The 24,320-nt window shown below is 42.9% G+C and overlaps 1 long non-coding RNA gene across 1 annotated transcript; it reads right to left on the minus strand.

Annotated features, from left to right (window-relative positions):
- Positions 1–4,387: 4,387 nt before the first annotated feature.
- On the minus strand, positions 4,388–21,941 carry LOC141419860 (uncharacterized). Its single transcript, XR_012444566.1, has 3 exons — positions 21,885–21,941; positions 7,513–7,558; positions 4,388–4,632 (listed from the first exon to the last, which is right to left on the minus strand). It is a non-coding gene; the product is annotated as an uncharacterized lncRNA (long non-coding RNA).
- Between the last annotated feature and the right edge of the window lie 2,379 nt (positions 21,942–24,320).

Genomic DNA, 24,320 nt, shown 5'->3' on the forward strand with positions numbered 1-24,320 from the left:
CTGTGTTCAGCTTATGGATCAGAGTGAAACCACTAAGTGTGCCCACCCCAATGGCCTGACCTGAATGGCGGACTCTGGCTACTTGTTCATTACAAATTATCCTCATTAAGGTTTAAAGTCTTTCACCTAATTTTCTCGGCTGGTGCTTGGTACACAAAGTGGCATGCAGCTAGCTCTCACCACAAAAATTATGAAGGCCAGTTGGTCTAGGGATGTGGTTAGGACTTGGTCTGTGAAGCTTTTCCATTCCTGTGTTTTACACTGTGCCTGTGCTTTACCCTATGTAGGGGATAGCTCCAGTTCATATGCACTGAGGTTTGCTGTCCTCCTCCCTAGCCCACCAGGCTGGTCCTCTGTTTGCAAAGTGGTGTCTGCTTCTTGGCTACAAGACAGTGGGTCTAGGGATGAAGTGAGTTCAGTCCTGACACTACATAGTCCTTCCTGGATCAAGTTAAAGACGGAATATCAGGGCTTGAAGATGAGGTAGATGAATAAGAATATTCATATAATGATAAAGAAAAAATAATAAGAAAGTAAAAATGGGACATGCAAGCTCTCTGGAGCCCGACCAAAAGATGAAACTATGAATTATAAGGCGAAGAGGTACAAGCCCAAAAGCAAACAAAACACATTCAATAAAATAATAGTCCAAAATTTCCCAAATCTTGAGAAAGAGATGGTCATCCAGGTTTAGGAGGCTTTTTAGCATTCCAAACAGACAAGACCAGAAAGAATCTCTCCATGTTATAATATTCAGTACCTATAAAAAGCAAAGAATATTGAAAGCTGGAAGAGAGAAGTGTCAAGTCACATATAAAAAAGACAAACCCATCAGAATAACAGCAGGTTTCTCAGTGGAAACTCTAAAACCCAGGAGGGCATGGAATGGTGTATTTCAAGCTCTGAAAGAAAATAACTGCCAACCTAGATAGCTATATCCAGAAAAGCTATCATTCATAGTTGAAAGAGAAATTTAAAAAAACAACATTATAAACAATAACCAAAGCAATTCATGACACAGCCAGTGATTTTTAAAGGAATTCAACACACAGAAAAGGAAGATAAATGCAACCCTGAAAATACAGGAAAGAACAAACCTCACAAGACTAGAAGATAAGCAAATGAGGAGTAGGGGAAAATCAAACACTACAAAACAAAAAAATGGCAGGGATTACTACAAACCTTCCAGTAATTACTCTGAATGTTAATGGTCTCAAATCTCAACTTAAAAGAGACAGACTAGCAGATTAGAATAAAACACAAGACAAGCCATTTGTTGCCTGTAAGAAACTCACCTCACTGGCAAAGACAAAAATGGGCTTAAAATAAAAGAATGGTCAATAATATTCCAAAAAAATGGAGCTTGAGAGAAAGCTGGAGTAGCCATACTCAGTATCAGAAAAAGCAGACTTCAAATAAATGAAATAAAACTAGAAATTAACAGTAAAAGAAACCACAGAAAGTTTTCAACCACTTGGTGACAGAGTATATTTTTGAATGATTAATGAGTCATGAAAGCAAAAAGAACAGAAATCTAAAATTTCAAGACTCAAATGAAAATGGAAGTACAACATACCAAAATATTTGAGACATAGCAAAGACAGTGCTAAGAGGAAAGCTTGTAGCTACAAGTGCCTACATTTAAAACCAGAGAGAACTTAACGGCATAACTCTGAGGTGCATCTCAAGGTCTTAGAAAAACGAAAAAACAAAAAAAAACAAACCCCAAAGCAATAAATGGAAATGTCTAGACATACATGGGCTACAAATTGAACCAAGAGGAAGGTACCACTTAAACAGATCTATAACAAGGAATGAGATCAAAGCAGTAATAAAAATGGTGGTCTGGTGGGTGAGTTTCACAGAGGAAGATGAGAAAGACATCCTTGCTGCCTTAGTTTCAGTGGAGGGAGCATAATGAAACTCTCAAGTCAATCCCAAAGTAAAAGTGATGCCATGTAGCATTCTTAGGACAAGGGTCATGTGATGAGGGTTGTGCCATCATAAACAGCAACTCCACAGTGTATCCACTTAAGTTTGGGAACTCCAGCCCCTCCCATGTCAATGGACCAGGTGAACTAATCACGCAGAAAATCCAGGGCTGGGTTGTGACTCCACCATTTCCTGGCAGGACAGCAACTATTCCCTGAGGAGTCACATCAGCACAAAATGGATCTTAGGGAAAACAATGTGGCCCTGTGTGTGTGCAGTGTGTCCAGTTAAAAGTGGAAGACCTCACGATCAGGACTCATGTGGTGAGTACTCTAGACCCCCTGATGCTGTCTTTCAATGTCCTGATGGAGAAACAGTGAGTAATTTACCTGCTCTGTGATCTGCCCAGCATCAGCTGGATCACACGAAAGCTATAACCTGACCCCCTCAATTTTGACACAACTAGATGGATGCTCCATCTAGTGTCTCATTGAGCACTGTGAGAAGCCGAATTACCCCATTATGTAGTTTTCCAAGGCAATGCTTTGATCCCATTACCCTGGCATTTAATAGTTCTGTGTTGGAATCCCTACTGGACATACATGGTGGCCTTTTGGGGCAGAAAGTCCTTTGTGGAAATCCCCATATCACCAGTCTGGGATGATACCAACCAGCCAAAAGTTCTGCTGATGGAACACAAGTAAATGTACTTTTGTGTTTTTCAAAGCACCTCAGAACAAACATCACTGCCCTATGTTATACACAGCAATTCTTGTCTTTATTCAGAATGTCACTTTTCACCACTACCAGGAGACCACATTCTTGTATTGTCCAATGAAGAATTGTTACTTCACTTGTCTTTCTTCCTGGCCTTTTTTTGTAAGTACTTGCAGTTAAAATTTTTGCTTAGAATTTTGATTATCAGGTTCTTCCAAGTTCAACCTGCAAGGTTGTGATATCATACTTGTTTGAATCCAGATCTAGGCTATGTGAATCTAGTGCTAAGAAAAAAAAATGTGTGTCCTCAAACACTTTATACTACTTCCTAGTTATCTGGGTGATCAACCTCAGAATTTTGAAAGCTTACTGGCATGTGTTCTTTGTGGTGAACAATTTGACAAAGCAGGCCCACACCCAGAACTGCTACATTACTGGTCTCACTGCTGAAATCTACTTGGACTACTCACAAGATTGTATTAATAACTTTTTAACCAAAACTAGCAATCACCTGCAAAGACTATCTTTCTTGGGTTAATATGTTGATAGGTCACTAGTTTTTAAATGTTTGAAAAAATCAAGCAAAGATATTTCCTTAAATTTGACTTCTGTTTCATGCCTTTGAGATAATTATATATATATATATATTTTTTTTTTTTTTGAGATAGAGTCTCACTATGTAGCTCAGGCTGGCGCTGAGTGGAGGATCCTCAAATCTCATATAGGTGTGTACCACCATGCGTAACTTTCTTTCAGATGTATGAAATGTCTTCTTATGTAAGTGTCTTTCATAGAATTAATCTTAGATGTGTCTCTTTTAAAACTTGAGTAAATTTTCATCTGTAGCAGTGTTTGACTTATTAATTTTGCCTCTTGCTACCTGATGTCCTAATATGCATGGGTCCTCAAAGTTGTAGAGATACATTAAAATGACTGTGCATATGACTCATGAAGATGACAGTCCTTTTGGTAAAGGTATTTACTTTTGTTTTCTTCTTCCAGGCAGCCTGATCATTAGTAATGAATGATCTTTGTTAGTTTGCCTCAGATTTGAGTGAAGGTTGACTGAGGGGTTTGATCTGTGCACTCCCTGGCTCTCAGTTTCAGCTTTGGCAGGGCCAAGAACGGGTCTTGTCTGGGGCTGACAATGTCTTGGACATTATCTGAGCGGCCCCTCTAGTACTGACACCACATAAAGCAGTGAGAAAAATTCTGTTTCAGAAGAAGAAACAAGTCCACACCGGGACATAAGAAATTTGGTTTCAAAATCATGATCTAAGAAAGCAAGGGGCATATACGACTATATTCTTGGATATTCTGGACTCCCAATAGGACATGAGACAGTTAGCAAACACATCATTGTCTGTGGAAGATCTATGTTATACCTTAACCCTTTGCTGTCTTTTCACAACCATGAGTCAGAAAAAGGAGGGAGAAGGAATGAAAATCAGCATCGCATGCTTTCCAAGGAGGCAGCCTCCCTTTACACTGGGACCATATAAACCCTATGAAACTGGTCTTTAATGAGCTCCAGGAGAGGGTTCTCTGACAGAGAAGAATGTATGAGTCACCATGGTACTTAGGAAACTAAGTGATGTGCACAGCCAATTCATGGAGACTGGATTTCACTTTATGAAAGGAGAACTCCTTCTCTTTTGTTTAAATGGCATTTCCTGAAAAATTTACATCTGTATACTCCTAATCCCAGAACACACACACATGCACACACACACAAATATTAACAATTTACCTTTTTATTGCTAATATAAGTGCTTAATTAAGGGTGGCAGGACAATACGGGTAGCACATGTGTTGATAACATCGGAAGAACTGATCTCCATGTGGCTCTAGGAGAAGGATGGCACCCTAAGGCTCCTCCGCCTCCATCATGAAAATGTAGTCTTCAGTACCAGGTGGTGCATGTCTCCGCATTGCTTCCCTCTGATATTTCCTGTGTTTGGCTCTCCTATTGTTAAACCAAACCTGAAATCAGAGGGACAAAGGGATTGGTTCAACAAATTGAACAGTTTATCTCATGATAAACAGGGAAAAAAATACATCATGCAATTTATATGCTACTGAAATTTTACATTTCCCAATGGAAACTGTTTATCTAATTGCTCAAATATGTTAGAAGGCTGAGGTAGATCAAGTGCCTAGAGTATGCAAGCTCAAGGGTTCAATCCCAGCAATGCTAAGAAAAACACAACAACTTAGGACTCATAATACCAACCCTGTCTTCAGCTTACCAAGCACTAGAATAGGCCCAGAACATTCTCAGTTTCCCACAATTTTGTCATTCTTTTTTTTTCTTGCATTGCAACTTATCAAAACCATGGACTTGCTCATGTTATGGAAGGTGCTCTACCACTCAGACACAAAGGGACTTTGTGCCTCTCTCTCTGACACCACCTTCTGCTGCATGAATATGTAGTGTGGAGAAAGCCAGTGGATCCAAGCTTCTGTGGATGGCGATTCAAACCTACCAGTGGTGAAGTGTCCGTGAGCAGAAGCAAAAGTGTCCAGTGGCTGACTGGAGTGCACTGGTATGAGTTCTGTGTTTCCAATACTTGTTTCCTAAAAGTGATCTATTATGTTTATAAAAGAGAGGAGGGAATCATATAGAAGTTTTCTGGAGAAATTCATGGTTTAAAGTGTGGACACAAATGGGAACCTGGAGGCTTCTCCCTCATTTATTTTGTGGGGTTCAGGTTCTCTTCAGAACTCCAACGAGAGAACTGGTAACTTCAGGGTGTGCTTTAACAGCTCACTAAACCTTCAGTTTTCCTTTCCTCTGACTTTGCCTTACCAGCCTGGGAAAATGCTCTGCTCCTCCTCCCAAGCTCTCTACCTGATTGCCCTTTGTAGTATTAGGATGCCAGCACTCAGCAGCCTCCCTCTTGGTGCTCTTGGTCTGGATGCCCCACCACCAGGTCTGCAGCCTGTTTCCATCACCACACTCAAACATACACTGTGAGCAGAGGGAACAGTGAGATCACCCCAGTCTTTCTTTCCTTGTTTGGTTTTGTCATTCTGCACTCTGCTTTTCTTTGGGCTCAAATAGTCATCCTTTGATCCCATAACTTACCTCCCCATTGGTCATCACTGTCTGAAGAAATGGAAAATACTCAAAATTTAGAAAGGTATGAATCAACACTGAAAGGAAGGTCACCACCCCAAAAATATTCTATAAAACCCTCATCTTCAAATGGCATTGCTACAAAGGAAAAAAGAAATCTTTACATGTTAGATGTGCTTTCAGACAAGAGAAGACATACTTAAGGATTTAATGGTGGATCTGCAAGGTATACTTTGACTATGTATAATTTTCCCCTAACGTTTTCATCCTTCTTAGGTCAACTGAATTTATTTCAATAATATTATTATTTTGTTTGTTTCTTTCAAGGTTTTGTTCATTTTAAAATTTTATTTTTAGTGAGTACTTTGTTTTTTATATTTTTATTTTTAAATTAGCATGCACTAAGGATACATTATGATAATAACATTGATACACACAGTGTACTATTCCCAGAAGCCTCCTTCCTCCCCTCTTTTTCAAACAGTTTTTGGTAGGTTTCATTATACTGTATATGTGTATATATATATATATATATATCCTCTCAACCCCCTAAATAGCCTTTCCTTCACCCCACACCCTCCCATTGACTGCCTCTCACAATCCCCCTTTTACATTCATGTTATATCATTATTATTATTATTAACATCATCATCATTTTAGGTCTCAATTCCACAGAGGAGCGAAAACATGCAATTTTTGACTGTTTGAGTATGTCTTACTTCATTCCACATGATGATCTCCAGTTCCACTTTCCTAAAAATAACATAATTTTATTTTTCTTTACATTTTGAGTTAGTGTCTTGCTATATATAGCCAGAGTGGCCTGGATCTTGAAATCCTCCAACCTCATAACCTAACTGTTGGGATCAGGGGCCTGCACCACCATGCCCAGGTGTTGTTTTCATTCTCCAGACACATTTATATGTAGGTATAAATCCTTGCCCTCTTCCAAACATAATGTGATTGTTTGGGCAATGTTTTCAGGTGGATACAACACAGCATGCAGAAAATTTTAAATTTAGGGTCACCATGGTCTATATCACCTTACCAAAATCTTTGAAACGACAGCAGGAAGACCGAGCACTTGACCTTTTAAGCTCTCTTCCCACATCACTCTCAGCTTGATTAAACACTGACAGAGTGTGTTTCATGTGTGAATTGTTCCCTTGTCCTAAGATTTATAAATTCATTCTGTTACCTAACTCCTTAAGCTGTGTTTTAACTTTGGTACAGTTGGGCCCTGTTTTAATTCTTCCCCTCCCTGACTAGTTAGAAGACTCAATTTCACACTGACCTCAACATGACTCTACAGAGACGTGCCCTGTTAAGAACACCAGTGTTAGAAGGACTTGAATATTAATCACTGGACATATAACTATACACACATATATTTATATATGTAGATAGTTACACTTATCAATGTGCTGCATATATGTGCATATAATGTACATATATGTACCTATATACATGTGCACACACACAAACACACACATATATATATAAACATATTCAATTTTGCAAATAGAATGGCAGGATATATTTGTTGTTTTGATTTGCTTTTTTCCACAGGAAATCACATTACCTCCAGGAATTAGAAAGAAGCACAAGGTGGAGTTTACTAAATCCATTTTCACCCAGGAAGCCTCCAAATTTCACACCTTGTTTGCCAATGACAAACAAACAATAAAACATAGTAACTTAAAAGTGCCTAGGACACAACTGTCGATTTCTTGGAGCAGGTTGTAGATTGAGTGCCCCCTAAATATTTCTTCACATTTACTCACCTGTACTCCTTGTTCTGGCACATTCATGACTCTTGCAAGCTCTCTTCTGTGAATAGAACACCATAAATGTTCAGTATTCAGCTTTGTGGATGATAATGCAATATGGTATATATGTTCTGTGTTCATTTCAAAATTGCTGTATCTCCTCACAATTCTGTAACTGTAACCCCTAGAACCAGTCTCACTTTAGAAATGGTTTCAACTCATCACAAAATATAAAGTAGTATTAACAACTCAGTAATCAAGAAAGATCATCTTATGCACGGTATTAAAAATTAAAACAAACACTAAACTATGATGAACAAATTATAGAAATTTCACATATAGTGCTTGCATGAGGGTGCTTCAATCTCCTAATCTTGACTTCAATAAAATTTTATTTACAAAAGCAGATCAACACCACAGGGAATAAAGCAAAATAGAAAAATTGAACTCTATGAAAAGTACAAACTACTCTGTATCAAAGTAAAAACAATCACAGAATGGGACCAAACATTTAAAAACCGTATGCGTGTTAAGGGGTTCTAGAAAGAGCTATGACATGTCAGTGCCCCAAGAATTGCCCACCCAGATTCAAACAAAAGAAAAAGGCATTAAAGAGGCATTTTCTCAAAGAAGATATGGAAATGACCGTGGAGCACATGAAAAGTTGTTCACCACCCCTGATCACTACAGAAATACAAATAAAACGCACAGTGATATTACCTCACACACAGTAGGATGGCCACTATCAAAACCAGGGAAAAAAGTAATATCTAGGTTCTGAAGAAACTGGAAAGCTCCTGAAATGTGGGTGGAAATGTGCAACTATGCAGCCACTATGAAAAATGGTTGGGAGGTTCCTCAAAACATTAAACATAGAATTGTCTTCTGATTCAGGAATTCTAACTCCAGGTACATTTTGAAAGGAGTTGAAATCCTCCACTTAAAGAGGTATTTGTCCACCACATTCACAGCAGCACTATACACAAGAGCCACAGACAGAAGTACCTGCGATATCCCTCCAGAGATGAAAACTACAACAAAGTGTGGGATAGCCACACAATGGAACATCATTCAGGCTTTAAAATGATGGAAACTGCGCCATGTGCTACAACGTGGATGAGCTCTTGAGGACATAATGCTATATGAAACAAGCCGTTCCCAACAAGAACAAATAGTGCAAGATTTTCCTTATAAGAAGTACATGGAGTAGACAAATTCAGAGAATCCAAAAGTAGGATGGTACTGGAGCTGGGAGAAGGGCAAATGGGAGGGTCTTTAACGCACATAAGGTTAGAGTTTGGCAAGTTGAAGGCACTTTTGGAGAAGTGTCTTCTGGAGAAGGCTGTAAGTCAACACCGTGAAAATACTTAACCATGCTGAGTTCTAATCTTTAAAATGTATACTTTTTTGCAGTTTCTAATTTTACATTTATTTAAGTTTATTTTTCTATTTTTATTTTTTAATTGTTGTACTGGGAATACATTTAACAAATACTCTTACAATATCTCATACTTGAATTCACTACTTCCATCCTGCTCCTTTATTCCTCCTCCCTCATCCAGTCTTGCATAAAAATTATAATGATAACATTTCTGTCTACCGTAACATAATTTGAAAACAAAAACAAGAAAAGAAAATGATGTCAAAAACCAGTTGAACTTTCCCACCCAGGCCCAAGGCAGGCAGCTGAAGACCTCAGTTGTTTGGGGGTCAGGAGGGAAAGGAGGAGGCTAGGGAGAGGAATAGACAATGGGAGGTGGGGGTGACTCCCGGAGGAAGGCACTTACCTGGTGAGCACATCAGGGTAGTGAGTTTCTTCGAATACACTTTCGAGCTCTCCCACCTGCCACCTTGAGAACTGGTACCGCATTCTCCGACGCCTCTGTCGGCGCTGGGGACCCGCAGCATTCACGTGGGCCCGCTCCTCCTGGTCCTGCTCCCCAGGTTCCTGGTCTTCCTCATCATTCTCGGTGTCCGTGTCATCATCCAGGTCCTCGTCGCCTTCTTGATTCACATTGCCCTCGGACAATTGGGCCTCATCCATAAGGCCTTGCGCTCCTTCACCAGCGTAGCCACCTTCCGCGGCAGCGGCTGTGGCTGTGGCACCTTGCTCAGGTTCAACCACCATCGTTTCCATCTCAAATATCTCCTGGCCACAGTAGGTGGGGTCATGGTGGGGGACATGGCCCGACATGGCTGGCACTCTCCGGACGACGCCTGCACTCCACAGCCCTCTGGGATTTGGGAATCCCTTGGGCAGAAGGCGGAGCTAGTCCTGGTCTGCAGCCTGACCCTGGTTACCAGGGTGACGTGCTACGTTTGACGTCCACACGCTCCCCTTTGGACGACTGCTATTGGCTTTCTGCTTACTGACAGTTGCCGTGGGTGGGGCTTGCTTAGGTGCCACAGGATGGGGCGTGGCCATGCAGATGAGGGCCCGCTGGAGAACAATGCTGCCAATAGGGGTCGTGGGAAAAGTGCAGTGTGAAATGAAGACGCACATGTAGGGGAACTGCGCAGAATGGTCTTCAGCTTGGATCTTAGCTGAACATTCCCTCTGGACCCAAGCAAGTACCCAGGCAGACGAACCATGCTGGATTGCAAGCTGATATGGCAGTGACGAGACTGCGAGAGGGCGAGACATCTCAATGTCAACAGGACCCCTCGTGTGTAGATTAAAACTCCTCTCAGCCAAACTTCTATATTTCCCAGGCTACACATAGATGGACTAGAAATTAAGTGGACATGATAGCTAGGTGGATCTCTAGGAGACAGAGTGACCTACTTTGATGGGCTGCTGCTCTGGACACCCCACCACCAGGTCATCGCCCCTTGCCATCACCGCACTCACACATGGACTGTGAGCAAAGTGAACAGTGAGGTCACCCTATTCCTTGTTTCCTTTTCTGTTGTGGTGGACATCCCTGGGCTTTTCTTTGTCCTCAAGTGGTCATGCTTTCATCCCATGATTACCCCACTATTAATCATCACTATGTGAAGGAAAAGAAATTACTAGAAAGTAAGACCGGTATAAGTCTACCCTAAAATGATGACCACACCCACAAACAGATGCCACAAACTCTACATTTGCCAAACAGTAAACCCAAAAGACAAAGAAATGTTTCCGTGCTAGAAATGGCTCAAGACTCACTTATGCATTTAATGGTGCATCTGCAAGGTGTGTTTTGAGTATGTAAACATAGTCATCTTAATTAGGTTAAGTAATATTAACTCGCTATTCTTCTTTATTTGTTTCACTCTTTTTTGAAATGGAAAAGGAGTTCTTTCAAGTGTTTAAAGGTTACTGGCTACAATGAAGACTTTCCCACATTCTTCACACCCATAGGTTCCTCTGCAGTGTGAGTTCTTTCATGACTATAACAGGTACCAGAATAAGAGAAGCCTTTCCCACATTGCTTACATGCACAGCGCTTCCTTCTAGAGTGAGTAATTTCATGTCTTTTAGGGTGAGTTTAAGGAGTGAAGGCTCAACTGCCTTCAGCCAAACTCCCTTTTTTGGAGAGAAAACCGCCAGTGTTCAAAAATATTTGGTGTGGAAGAGCGGCACCCCAGTATATTCATTCTCCTGCATGCTGTTCTACTTACTGCATCTCTCATAGCTCCCCAATTACACTGTCCTTCAACTGCCAGAACAATTCTCTATCTATAACATGTTTGATCACATCATAAACTTTATAAATAAATAGGAGGATCCCAGTCCAGAACAGCCAGGGCATAAATGGCACAGTGCTGGTCACCAGCCAGAACGCTCTGTGCACTGAGCCCTAAGGCTGCACTCATGCGCCCCAAGATCCCAGTCTTCTCCTCCAAGGATCGCGGCTAGCTGTACTTTCAGTGTACTTGTAGAAACCAAGATCACACGCAGCCACGTAGGTGACCACGTCGACTTAAATCCCAGCCTTGGTACTTGTGAAATATGAGAGGGGAGGCCACGAGTGTTTCCCAAGTGTTCTCACAAGGCAACGTAGGTTCAGTCTGAGGTCTCCCAGTTCCCCCTATCCTGAACACTAATCGTGTAGTATTGCAACACAGTCCTGCCCTCAGGGTTCTCAGTGGGGTCCAGAGGTAGCAGCGATTTCTGTGCATGTTGGCTGCTGTTCTGCGCCCGTCCCCTGGAGGCGCCATCCACTGCACATGGCCCTCCTTTCTTGGCCACGCCCCTTCCCTTTGGCGCCTACTTCAATTGGCGGTAGGCAGCCCCGCGGCTTCCTCAGACTTGCAGGCGTGGCGGGGCAGGACCCCTACCATGACCCCAACTCCTGCCTCTGCCTCCTGAGAGGCTCTGAGAGGGAAATGCGGGCTGAACATGAGCGAGGGGCAGCAGAAGGAGGACGAGGAGGAGACCTTCCTGAAGGAGCTGAACCCCTCATGGACGACCTGAGGTTCGAAGGCGACACGAACCCCGGGGGTGAGGAGAACCAAGTACCTGAGGTGAACCATGACCATGGTGACAGGAGCCTCGAGGGCCATGGGAGGAGTCAGGACCCGGGACAGCTGCAGCCCCAGGCGACAGCTCAGCCCTTGACAGCCATGGTCCCACTGCCCCCGCCACCTCGCAGGCGGCCACGCATCCTGTACAAGCCCACACCTTCTCAGGTGCAGGAACTGGAGAGAGTTTTCCAAGAAACTCAGAACCCGGATGCGCTCACCAGGTCAGTGGTGTCCTCCAGGTATTCAGGCTCATTTCCAGGTGTCTTTCCCTCTCGCCTGTCGCCCTTCCCTCCTGACCCCAAACCACTGGGGTCCTCAGCCTGCCGTGGAGCTGGGGTGGGGAGTTAACGTGACTAAAGTACAGTGAGTGACTCACGGCTGAGCACATGGAGAAACACCTTTGAACACTGACTTTGGAAGGACAAATGATGGACAGGATTGTAAGAAAGGTCCCGAGATGGGGTGGGTGCTGGTGAGAGGGGCAGGGGGAGTGGACGGCATAAAGCAGGGCGAATATGGTCCATGTAGATTATATACGTATATGAAATACAACAACGAAACCGTTTGCAATCGTATTAAGTAGGAGCGAGGGGGCTGAGGGAGGATCTGAAGTGTCACAAAAACAACAGCATCAACAGACCCCCTTGCATTTCCCCGGAACACAGATGAGTGAGCCCTTGTGCTGTTCTCTCCACAGAAGGGAGCTTGCAAGGCGTGTGTATTTGGCTGAAGACAGAGTGAAGGTGAGTAAATCTGAAAAATGCATCTGGCCGTCCTTCATTCTAAAATCTGCTTGAGGACGTAGAGAATTGTGCCCTACACATTTATAAGTTTCCCTGCTTCTGTTGCCTGTTTTATGTTGGAAACCAACCATTAAACTTTGGACTATTCCTAGGTAGAAAACGGAATAAGCAAACCCCAGCTTTTCATTCTTTCCCAACTCTGGAAGGAATATGATTTCCTGTGTGCAAATTAAATAATGGATGCATGTATACACACTCACACAAGCATACACATATGTATATGTTATAATGTACTTAAAACATTAACCGGTCAAAACATGTACACATATAATAGATATGTATGTAAAAGTTCTACCCAGTAATTAAAGTTCAACTCTTCTAACACCAGGATGCTTAAAGGGGCACCTCTCTGTAGAGACATGTTGGAGCTCAAAATGACATTAGAAGTATTCAAATTTCTGCAGGAAGGAAAAGAGCTACAATACCTTGTAATGGCAGTAAATTAACAAAACCCAAGCTTAATGAATTATACAGCATAATGAATTTATAAATATTGGTCCAAGGCAGTAACTCACGCAAACACCACATTCTAACAATAATGTGCCTGTTTTGTTAAGCTGATGCTGATGTGGAAAGAAAGCAAAAAGAGTCAAGTGCCTGGTCTTCCAGCTTCCTGTCTGAGATTTTATAAGGAGTTATACACAGTGGCAGCACTACCTTTTAGTTTTCCACCAAGCTGTGTGATGAAAACTGCAAACATGGTGCAAATAGTCACATTGTATTTGGAAGAGGGTAAGGATTGCTAGAACTGCAAATGTGCCTAAAGATTGAATCAAACAAAAAGAATAACATTGAATAAACAACTATTAACCTAAGAAGTTGAAAATATTAGGGGATTGTTGCACTTAGTCAAAACGGACCTTTCATATTCACCATTTAGACATAAGTGAGTATTCTCCTGAGTTATTTCTAATCTGGAAGGATTATTTTTCATTTGGGAGTACTATTATAATGACGGTGTTTTGTAGAATGTATTTTCAGGGATGGCTCTGATTTCAGAGTAGACTGACAAAATGTCTTAATTTTGAGTAGTTTCCGTTCATTTGGGGGAGTAGTGCTAAATAGGGAGGTAGGTCGTGGAGTAAGACAATTACTACTTAAGACCAAAGGAAAGCACTCTGTAGTTGCCAAAAAGAAAACAAGGAAGCACATGCACACCAATATTTATTGTAGCATTATTCACAGTTGCTAAGCTGTGGAAAAAGCCAAGATGCAGCACTACTCGTGAATGGATTAAGAAAATGTCATATTTATATACAATAGAACTTTATTCATCCCGAAAGAAGAATGAAATTTTGCCATTTGCAGATAAATACATGGAACTGGAGAACAAAATCTTAAGTGAAGTTAGCCAAATTCAGAAGTCCAAAAGCCACATGCTTTTTCTCATATGTGGAATATAGACCTAACACAAATACAGCAATATTATGAAAAACAGGTCATGCTAATAGAAGGTCACATATGAGAGAGGGAGGGTAAAAGAAGGAAGTCAAGAAGGTGAATATGGTTGGTGTACTCTTTATACAAGAATGAATATAAAGCCAGGTGCCAGTGGCTCATGTCTGTACTCCTAGCTACTTAGGACGCAGCTGTCAGGGGGATAGTGGTTTGAAGCCAGATCTGGGCAAATAACTCCCGTGAACTTATCGCAAAGAAAAAACCATCACGTAAAAAGGACAGGTGAAGTGGCTCAAAGTGTAGGCCTTGAGTTCAAACCACCGCACAGCAAAAAAAAAAAAAAAAAGAGAATGAATATAGAATTTTTAAACCCATTGAGATCCCCATAAGAACGGGACTAAGGTAGAAAGAAGACAAATGGAGAAGATGAACCAATTCGGTTTAATACATATATACATGAAAATGTCACAAGGAAACTTCCTGTATATCTGTGTTAAATAAAATGTCATTTTTTCTTTTACAAAGTCAGAGAGAAGGAGGACTGAACAGGTCTTCTCTGGGAGGTTGGTACCAGTGTGGGGGAAAGGATGTGGGGAAAGGGTGTAGGAGGGTGAATATAGTGCAAATATTGTGTACACATGTATGTAAATGGAAGTGATATTGTTGAAACTATTCCAGGAACGGGGGAAAGGAGGATAAAGGAGAATGATGGAGGGGGTGAATTCAAGTATGGTATCTATGATACATTGTAAGAACTTATGCACATGCCACAATGTACCCCTAGCACAATAATTAAAATTTTTTTAATGAAAAAAAGGTCAGGAAATAAGGACCACAGTGTCCTCACTGTTAACTTCGTGCAGAGTGCAAGTGTGAGTACGATGATGGAAACACGAGGCAAATCTGGTGGTGGGGTGTTCAGAACACCAGCTCATAACACAGACCACTGGGTGCTGGCTTCCTAAGGCCACAGGCCACCATCCAAACTCAGGACTCACTCACATAAGAGATGCTGGGACAAAGAGAGTTTTCCTAGTCTGGTAATGCAAAGTCAGAGGAAAAGGAAAACTGGAGGTTTGTTGAGCTATTTCCCTCCTCCACTCAGTTTACCTGTTGTCTCATGAGATTTCTGAAGAGAACATGAGCCACTGGAATTGCATAAGGAAAACCCTACAGATAATCATCTGTTTCCAATATGTACACCATGAATTTTCCACAACTTGGCTCCATAGCTAGTCCTCACTATGGAGAAGAGGAAGGGTTGTGTGTGACGTCATGTTTCCTATAGTAGTTATTGTTGTCGTTCTTGTTTGTGGTGTTGGGGATGGAACCCAGGACCCCACATATTTCATCAAGTATATCTGTAGATCCTTTATTGATTTCTGAAGTTGCAAAATAGCTTTTTCTGCCATTTAAAACCCTAGTAGCATGTAAAGTTGCATTATGGGTTTATTCCTTTATAGTATTTATGTTCAATATGGTAATTCAACCGATGTTCCCTCTGTAGGTTTGGTTTAAGAAGAGGAGAGCCAAATACAGGCTAGCTATGCAGGAATCACTTTCCACAGATGGTTAATCTGTTGTCCAACGCAATATGTTCTTCAAGAAGGTGGAGGCGCCCCAGAGTGACATCTTTCTCCAGGAGACACTTGAGGACCAGTTCTTCTGATGCCACCAACACCTGGGCCAATTTCATTAGCCCTGCCACCCTTAATACTTCAGCACTTATCCTTAGGAATAAAGATATGAATTCTCAACACGTTTGTGAGTGTGTGTGTGTGTGCGCATGTATGTGTATGTATCCTCTGTGTTTAGAAGGAAATGCAATTTCACCAGAATGATTCAGTCTACTTTCGTGAGGTGACTTCCCTAAGTCACAATTAAAAGGCCCTGCATAACACAGAAGTTTCCTAAGTGCCGTGTTGGTTTGCACTGACCCAGACAGTATGGTCCTCCCTCCTATTATGCTGTCCTCACTCCCAGTCTTCTCCTTTGGGACACGAATATGCACAAAATGAAGCCAGGCAAGTCTTAGTAAGAGGATAGTGTGTTTCCAGATATGGCGAAGTTTCATCCAATCTGACGAGTTCAGTTCAACCCTGCATCTTAGGGAAGCATCCTAAAAAGCAAGTCAGTGGTTTCATGAAGAGGAGGCTGCTCCACATTGGGTTCATGGGTGGTGTGATTCTGAGGAGCACACAGGGCACCAGGAGCCATTCTGGCCCAGAGGTCCTGCTGCTCAGAACTTTCACGAGAGAGTGTCATGTTTCTGGGTTTCATCCACAGACAGCAATTATGAGTGTGTAAGATAGACACGAAACATAATTCAACATCAGAAGTTAAGGGCTGGCAGAATGGCTCCAGTGATAGAACATCACTAGTTGAAGGAAAATGAACTATAATGCAATGCTTCTCAGCTCTGAGTTGTCAGGAAGCAAATGTGAAAATTCTCAACATGGCCCTTCCAGGGCTGCTGATCACTGTGAGGCTTCTTCCTCAGTTGGCCACATTGCACTAGTATGTATGTCCGTTGACTAAATCTCATTTTTTGTGTGGTTACCTTTTTTCATTGTTTTATTATTCATATGTGCATACAATACTTGGGTCATTTCTCCCCCCTGCCCCCACCCCCTCCCTTACCACCCACTCCGCCCCTCCCTCTCCCCCCAACCCCCTCAATACCCAGCAGAAACTATTTTGCCCTTATTTCTAATTTTGTTGAAGAGAGAGTATAAGCAATAATAGGAAGGAACAAGGGTTTTTGCTGGTTGAGATAAGGATAGCTATACAGGGAGTTGACTCACATTAATTTCCTGTGCATGTGTGCTACCTTCTAGGTTAATTCTTTTTGATCCAACCTTTTCTCTAGTTCCTGGTCCCCTTTTCCTATTGGCCTCAGTTGCTTTTAAGGTATCTGCTTTAGTTTCTCTGCATTGAGGGCAACAAATGCTAGCTAATTTTTTAGGTGTCTTACCTATCCTCACCCCTCCCTTGTGTGCTCTCACTTTTATCATGTGCTCAAAGTCCAATCCCCTTGTTGTGTTTGCCCTTGATCTAATGTCCACATGTGAGGGAGAACATACGAACATCAGGTGTTGGAGAGGATGCAGGGAAAAAGGAACCATCTTACACTGTTGGTGGGAATGTGAACTAGTACAACCACTCTGGAAAAAAATTTGGAGGCTACTTAAAAAGCTAAACATTGAGCTACCATTTGATCCAGCAATACCACTCTTGAGGATATACCCAAAAAACTGTGACACAGGTTACTCCAGAGGCACCTGCACACCCATGTTTATTGCGGCACTATTCACAATAGCCAAGTTATGGAAACAGCCAAGATGCCCCACTACTGATGAATGGGTCAAAAAATGTGGTATCTATACACAATGGAATTTTATGCAGCCATGAAGAAGACGAAATGTTATCATTCGCTGGTAAATGGATGGAATTGGAGAACATCATTCTGAGTGAGGTTAGCCTGGCCCAAAAGACTAAATCTCATTTCTAGAGTTCAGCTTATAGAAAGAAGGGATGCAGGCAAGAATTTATGAATCCTGCAGCAAGTTATCATAGACAATTGGCACAATGGCTGTTGATACAGTAATAGAGAAGACACAGTTATATTACTTGATTTTCCTGTAGGGGTCAGTGTCTTTGTGTACTTGGAGGATCATGATGCAGCCCAGTGCTGTGGGCCATCCTGGAACAGGTTCCCTCCCTCCCCCGCCCCCCTGTATCATTTCTTCTTCTTTCTCTTTATAGTTCACACTCACTTTGCTGCTGTGGTCAATTAGCACAATAGTTGGTGCGATTGGGTCTAGTCTATTTCCACACCATCATTTCACAATTCGTCTCCCATTTGATTACAAGATCAGGGCATCTGACTGGTACTACCAGCCTTGGTTTCCACTCCACTGGTGAATGGCTGAACCTGAGAAAGGTGCAGAGGAGTTGGTGCCCACTTCTGTGAAAGAACTCTAGGCTTCCCGGACAACCTGAGGCTCATAGGTGACCTCAACCACTGGTGTGACGTTTACCAATTCATGGGTTTTAGTGAGAATAGCAGGCCAAATTAGCTGAGAAGTCAGGATTTATAAGAAATACACTGTAAGAACTGAAAAATAAGCACACTGATGCACATAAACTCGCTAAGCCATGCTCATAGGAAACCAAAGCCTTCAGAAGTTGACTCGAACATCCACCAGGACTCACTACACAGGTTGGGTCACTCCCATGTCAGTGATCATTCCAGGGTGGGCGTTCTAGAGTCTTCCTCCAGACCGAGAAAAGAATCTGTCGTTCATGCCCTTCTCCCCACAGTCCCTGCAAGTGTTGGGCTAAAAGATGATGACGAACATGACCACACTGAGTTGCTGACACTTCTGCTCATTCAGCTGAACATTCTCACAGTCACCTAGACAGCAGCATTCCTCTCAGGAACATGACCTGCCCAATTGTGCAGGTGAGGCAGAACCTTCCTGTGGACAGGACCAAAGACCAGGAGTGGACTGTGGGTGACAAGCAAAGGGGGCCTGCTGTCCCGTGAGTGACATGGGACGTGGGGCCAGGGAGGTATCATGAAAACTGACCAAACTTACCACCCACCCATCACACGAAAATACTACCTCCACCAAGTCGTCAAAACTCACGATTTAAATACTCTGCTGTGGGCATTTCCCACTAAGTGGAACGCACACTATGAGTTGTGAAATCTTTCAGAGGTAAGCTGATCCAAGCAGTATCAAAGTCTAACCTTTCAGATTTTGAAAATACTGGATTACACTACATCAGGGGAGATACACACATAGGCAAGCCCGTGGCTCCTCAGCCTGCTGCATGGTGCAATTGTACCCCCGTGAGACTCCTGCTGTACCACCTGTATTGAGATGAATTAACTCCCCAGCAAACTGCCTGAGGTTAGTCCTTCTCCTCGTGGGCACTGCCCCTTATGGCACTGAATGGTCTTCAGGAGGCCCCACCTACTGTATCCCATCCCTTTGGGACAGCTATAACTTGTGCACACAGAATTCATTCAGGGTCAGCAATTAGGACACGTAAAGCCATCTGAACGTGGCTGGATCAGAACTGACAGTGCCCTGCTACTTCAGATGAACATAGGTTATCTACATGCCAAGACATGGTTGACTCCACACACTGCCAGCAGAGCTGAGGTGGGGAACACCTGGGTCAGTAACTGCTAACACTTCCGGTGGATGTAAAGTACGGTTGACAGTTCCCAATGCCCTAGGTACATGGCCCACAATGTCCACATTGGGAACTTCTCTTCAGTGACAGACCTGAGCTCCCTCAGGGTGACAGTAGGTAGCAAAATGACTTTACTGAAATGAAGAGGAGTATGCTGAGTAACACAACTTTCTGCCTATGACGTTCAGTTGCTGTGATCCTGCCTGGCTGTGACAGCTCTGAAGGGGACACACATGAGGACTCTTGAGCAGCCACAATAAGCACCATGTCATGAGAAGTGACATAAGGTGAATGACACTGATACTATAACATGGCATGAAACAACTCTGCAAACACAATAGCGAAAGATGCAAAGTCACATATAGACCCAAATTAGTTTCTGAACCGTTCTTCTATGAAAAACTCCAAATCAGCTACGCACGATGAGTCACAATAGACGATTATAATTGGCATGTCAATGAAAAGTAAAGACTAGTACAAATATTTTCTTCCAGATCCTGGCTGATTTTTAATAACACAGTGCCATGAACCATTTCTCAAAATCCCAGTCAGAGCACAGATGATCACACAGACCCACCCTGCCAGTAACCCTCAAACATTCCCCCCCCGCTCCTGTTCTTGGTGCTGAAATTCTCAGCAGGACAACCAGATCTTCAGAGAAAAGTATGGCTGACTGAGGACCCGCTACCTGTAGGCTGTTTCTTCTTCAGCTACCCTGTATCTATGTGGCTCTCGACAGTCTGTTATCGCTAACTTTCTTTACAGGTGTCTGATAACATTTCCACACCCTTCATGAAACCTTAAAGAAGCAGAAGAAGAGCTAGTATCTAAAACCACAGTCTATGCTTTCCCTAATTACAAATCAGTTATGCAATGCCATCTGCAGGCAGAAAAAGAAAGTCAAGCCACGATACCCACAAAGGCCATCTCCATTCACCTTGACATACCACACCAAGTCTGGTATCAGTTTCCAATTAAGCGTGGAAATGCATTTTGAATCCTCTGGAAAGAGGCTGTGATGGGCATGCTCTGCCCAGCTGCTGCTCTTTCTGTCAGCCAAGTGCTGACCCTGAGCTTAGTGTCTGCCCACAGTAGTCTCCAGGGTGGCAGTGGCTCCACAGTGACAGAGTCTGCAGGACTGAGCCATAGAGAAGCAGATGTGGGAGTCCACCAAGGGGCAACTGGGAGGAATGGGCTTGCAAGACAGAGGAGTTCTTGTTTGGGAACCGCTCTCACATCTTGGTGCTTTCTAAGACACACAATCTGCTGTCAATTACCATTTGCAACTTGCAAAGAAACAAAGCTCTGGTTCTCACAATTCAACATCTGCATGTCATGAGCCATCAGGCCCAGCTCAGCAATGCCAGACCTTAAAATGACAGGGCAGAGAAACCTGACAACTCAGACACTGCAGCCTCTACGAATGTGCCTGTGAGTACTCACTGTTCCTTTCTTTCAGCTTTACTCTTTTTAAATTTGTTCTTAATAAATTACTGAAAAAATGCTCACATCACTCCTGAAAATGATATTCTAAAACCACAGACAAGTCGGGGATGTTGGTGGGAGCTGGCTTGTGAAGGTGATGGTTATCCTGGGAGACCATTCCTGGTCTGACTAAAAATGACAGTGACTTGAAGCCAGAGAGGTGGAAACTCCAGTTCTTACTCGTTTTCATTAATGTCAGTTGGTTGGACAATGGGGTTTCATTATATTTCTGTACTTGCATATAATATTCTTTCATCAAATCCACTCCCTCTATTAGTCTTCCTTAACCCCTTCCCAGCTTCTCCCCTTTAGTGTCAAGTTAATGGGACAGTTCTCAAAATCTCTTATCACTCAAAAGCGAATGAAGCCTGGCCACACAGTGCCCCTTTAATAAGGCAGCAGAAAAAGCACGGACATCTTCAAAGTGGAATTTTTAAAAGTGCTGTGGAGAAAGGAGTGCCTAAGGGCCTCATGAATATTCCTGGGCAGATCTCCCTCTAGCTCTAGTCCTTGGTGTTTACTTTCTAACCTTCTCAGCATGGCAGTCCAGGGGCAGAATCAATGGAGTTCAAGTGCAGGAACAGAGTAGGTAGCGGTAAGAGTACAGACACAGGTACAGGAACTGGATGGGTACAGGTTGGGGCCAGGGCACAGATACTGTTATGGGTAGAAGTACATTACTGGGAGAAGAGCAGGTTCAGGAAAAGGTGTAAACCAGGTGGAAGTGGGTGTGCTTGCCTGGCTTACCTAGTGAATGGCACCGTTCCCACAGCAATCCCACCCTGGCCCATTGTCCCACCTAGCCTGTCTCTATCCTGCAGGCAGCGCAGGCCACCTCATGCTGGTGCAGGACTGTTGCTGAGACCCAGACCCACAGCTCACACCGTTATCTACCTCAATGCCTGATTCGCAAGGAGGAGTGGAGCACCACATACCCGCTAGGAACTCGCACCCGCCCTCTATTTCCTGTTCGTCTGCTCCTGCTAAAAGAGGCAATGGCGGGATATCTGTGCCAGACTCGCGGCCTCCGCGACAGCTCACCCTCCTCGCTTGCATCCAGAGCACACTAGCTGGCTGGGCCTCTGTTTCTGGGCAGACTGACACAGCATAGAGAAGTTAGAATAAAACACCTGGAGAGCGAGCTCAGCCTGATTGGTCACACTGAGTGTGTGTGTGTGTATGTGTGTGTGTGTGTGTGTATGTGTGTGTGTCCATGTATTTAAATGTATCCTCTGTGGTTAGAAGGAAATGCAGTTTCACCAGCACAATTCAGTCTCCTTTTGTGAGGTGACTTCCCTATGTCACAATTAAAAGGCCCTGCATACCACAGAAGTTTCCTAAGTGCCGTGGTGGTTTGCGCTAACCCAGACAGTATGGTCCTCCCTCCAATTGTGCTGTCCTCATTCACACTCTGTTCTTTTGGGACACGATTATGCACAAAGTGACGCCACACAAGTCTTAGTAAGAGAGCAGTGTGTTTCCAGATATGGCGAAGTTTCATCCAATCTGACGAGTTCAGTTCAACCCTGCATCTTAGGGAAGCATCCTAAAAAGCAAGTCAGTGGTTTCATGAAGAGGAGGCTGCTCCACATTGGGTTCATGGGTGGTGTGATTCTGAGGAGCACACAGGGCACCAGGAGCCATTCTGGCCCAGAGGTCTTGCTGCTCAGAACTTTCACGAGAGAGTGTCATGTTTCTGGGTTTCATCCACAGACAGCAATTATGAGTGTGTAAGATAGACACGAAACATAATTCAACATCAGAAGTTAAGGGCTGGCAGAATGGCTCCAGTGATAGAACATCACTAGTTGAAGGAAAATGAACTATAATGCAGTGCTTCTTAGCTCTGAGTTGTCAGGATGCAAATGTGAAAATTCTCAACATGGCCCTTCCAGGGCTGCTGATCACTGTGAGGCTTCTTCCTCAGTTGGCCACATTGCAGTAGTATGTATGTCCATTGACTAAATCTCATTTTTTGTGTGTTTACCTTTTTTCATTGTTTTATTATTCATATGTGCATACAATACTTGGGTCATTTCTCCCCCCTTGCCCCCACCCCCTCCCTTACCACCCACTCCGCCCCTCCCTCTCCCCCCAACCCCCTCAATACCCAGCAGAAACTATTTTGTTCTTATTTCTAATTTTGTTGAAGAGAGAGTATAAGCAATAATAGGAAGGAACAAGGGTTTTTGCTGGTTGAAATAAGGATAGGTATACAGGGAGTTGACTCACATTAATTTCCTGTGCATGTGTGTTACCTTCTAGGTTAATTCTTTTTGATCTAACCTTTTCTCTAGTTCCTGGTCCCCTTTTCCTATTGGCCTCAGTTGCTTTTAAGGTATCTGCTTTAGTTTCTCTGCGTTGAGGGCAACAAATGCTAGCCATTTTTTTAGGTGTCTTACCTATCCTCATCCCTCCCTTGTGTGCTCTCACTTTTATCATGTGATCAAAGTCCAATCCCCTTGTCGTGTTTGCCCTTGATCTAATGTCCACATATGAGGGAGAACATACGAACATCAGGTGGAATGAAAACTGCAAACAAGGTGCAAATAGTCACATTGTATTTGGGAGAGGGTAAGGATTGGTAGAACTGCAAATGTACCTAAAGATTGAACCAAACAAAAAGAATAACATTGAATTAACCTCCGTTAACCTAAGAAGTTGAAAGTATTAGGGGACTGTTGCACATAGTGAAAATGGACCTTACATATTCACCATTTGAGGCGTGAGTGAGTTTCTCCTGAATCACTTCTAACCTGGAAAGAGTTGTTTTTTATTTGAGAGTACTATTATAATGATGGTGATTTGTGGAATGTTTTTTAGGTATAGCTGTGATTTCAGAGTAGATTCACAAAATATCTTAATTTTGAGTAGTTTCCATTCCTCTGGGGAGTGGTGTCTAACAGGGAGGTACGTCATGGAGTAAAATGATTATTACTTAAGACCAAAGGAAAGCACTGTGCAGAATGCCAAAAAGAAAATAAGGAAGCACCTGCACACCAGTGTTTTTTGTACATTATTCACAATTGCAAGCTATGGAAACAGGCAAGCTATCCCACTACTCATGAATGGATTAAGAAACTGTGGTATTTATATACAATGGAGCTTTATTCAACCACAAAGAAGAAGGAAATTTTGCCATTGGCAGGTAAATGGATAGGACTAGAAAACAAAATTTTAAGTGAAGTTAGCCATGTTCAGAAGACCAAAAGACACACGTTTTCTCTCATATGTGGAATATAGACCTAACACAAATACAGCAGTATTATGAAAAACAGGTCATGCTAATAGACGGTCACATATGAGAGAGGGTGGGTAAAAGAATGAAGTCAAGAAGGTGAATATGGTTGGTGTACTCTTTATACAAGAATGAATATAAAGCCAGGTGCCAGTGGCTCATGCCTGTAATCCTAGCTACTTAGGACACAGTGGTCTGGGGGATAGAGGTTTGAAGCCAGACCTGGGCAAATAACTCCC

Source organism: Castor canadensis, chromosome X (genome assembly GCF_047511655.1).
Source record: "Castor canadensis chromosome X, mCasCan1.hap1v2, whole genome shotgun sequence".
Taxonomy (NCBI): domain Eukaryota; kingdom Metazoa; phylum Chordata; class Mammalia; order Rodentia; family Castoridae; genus Castor; species Castor canadensis.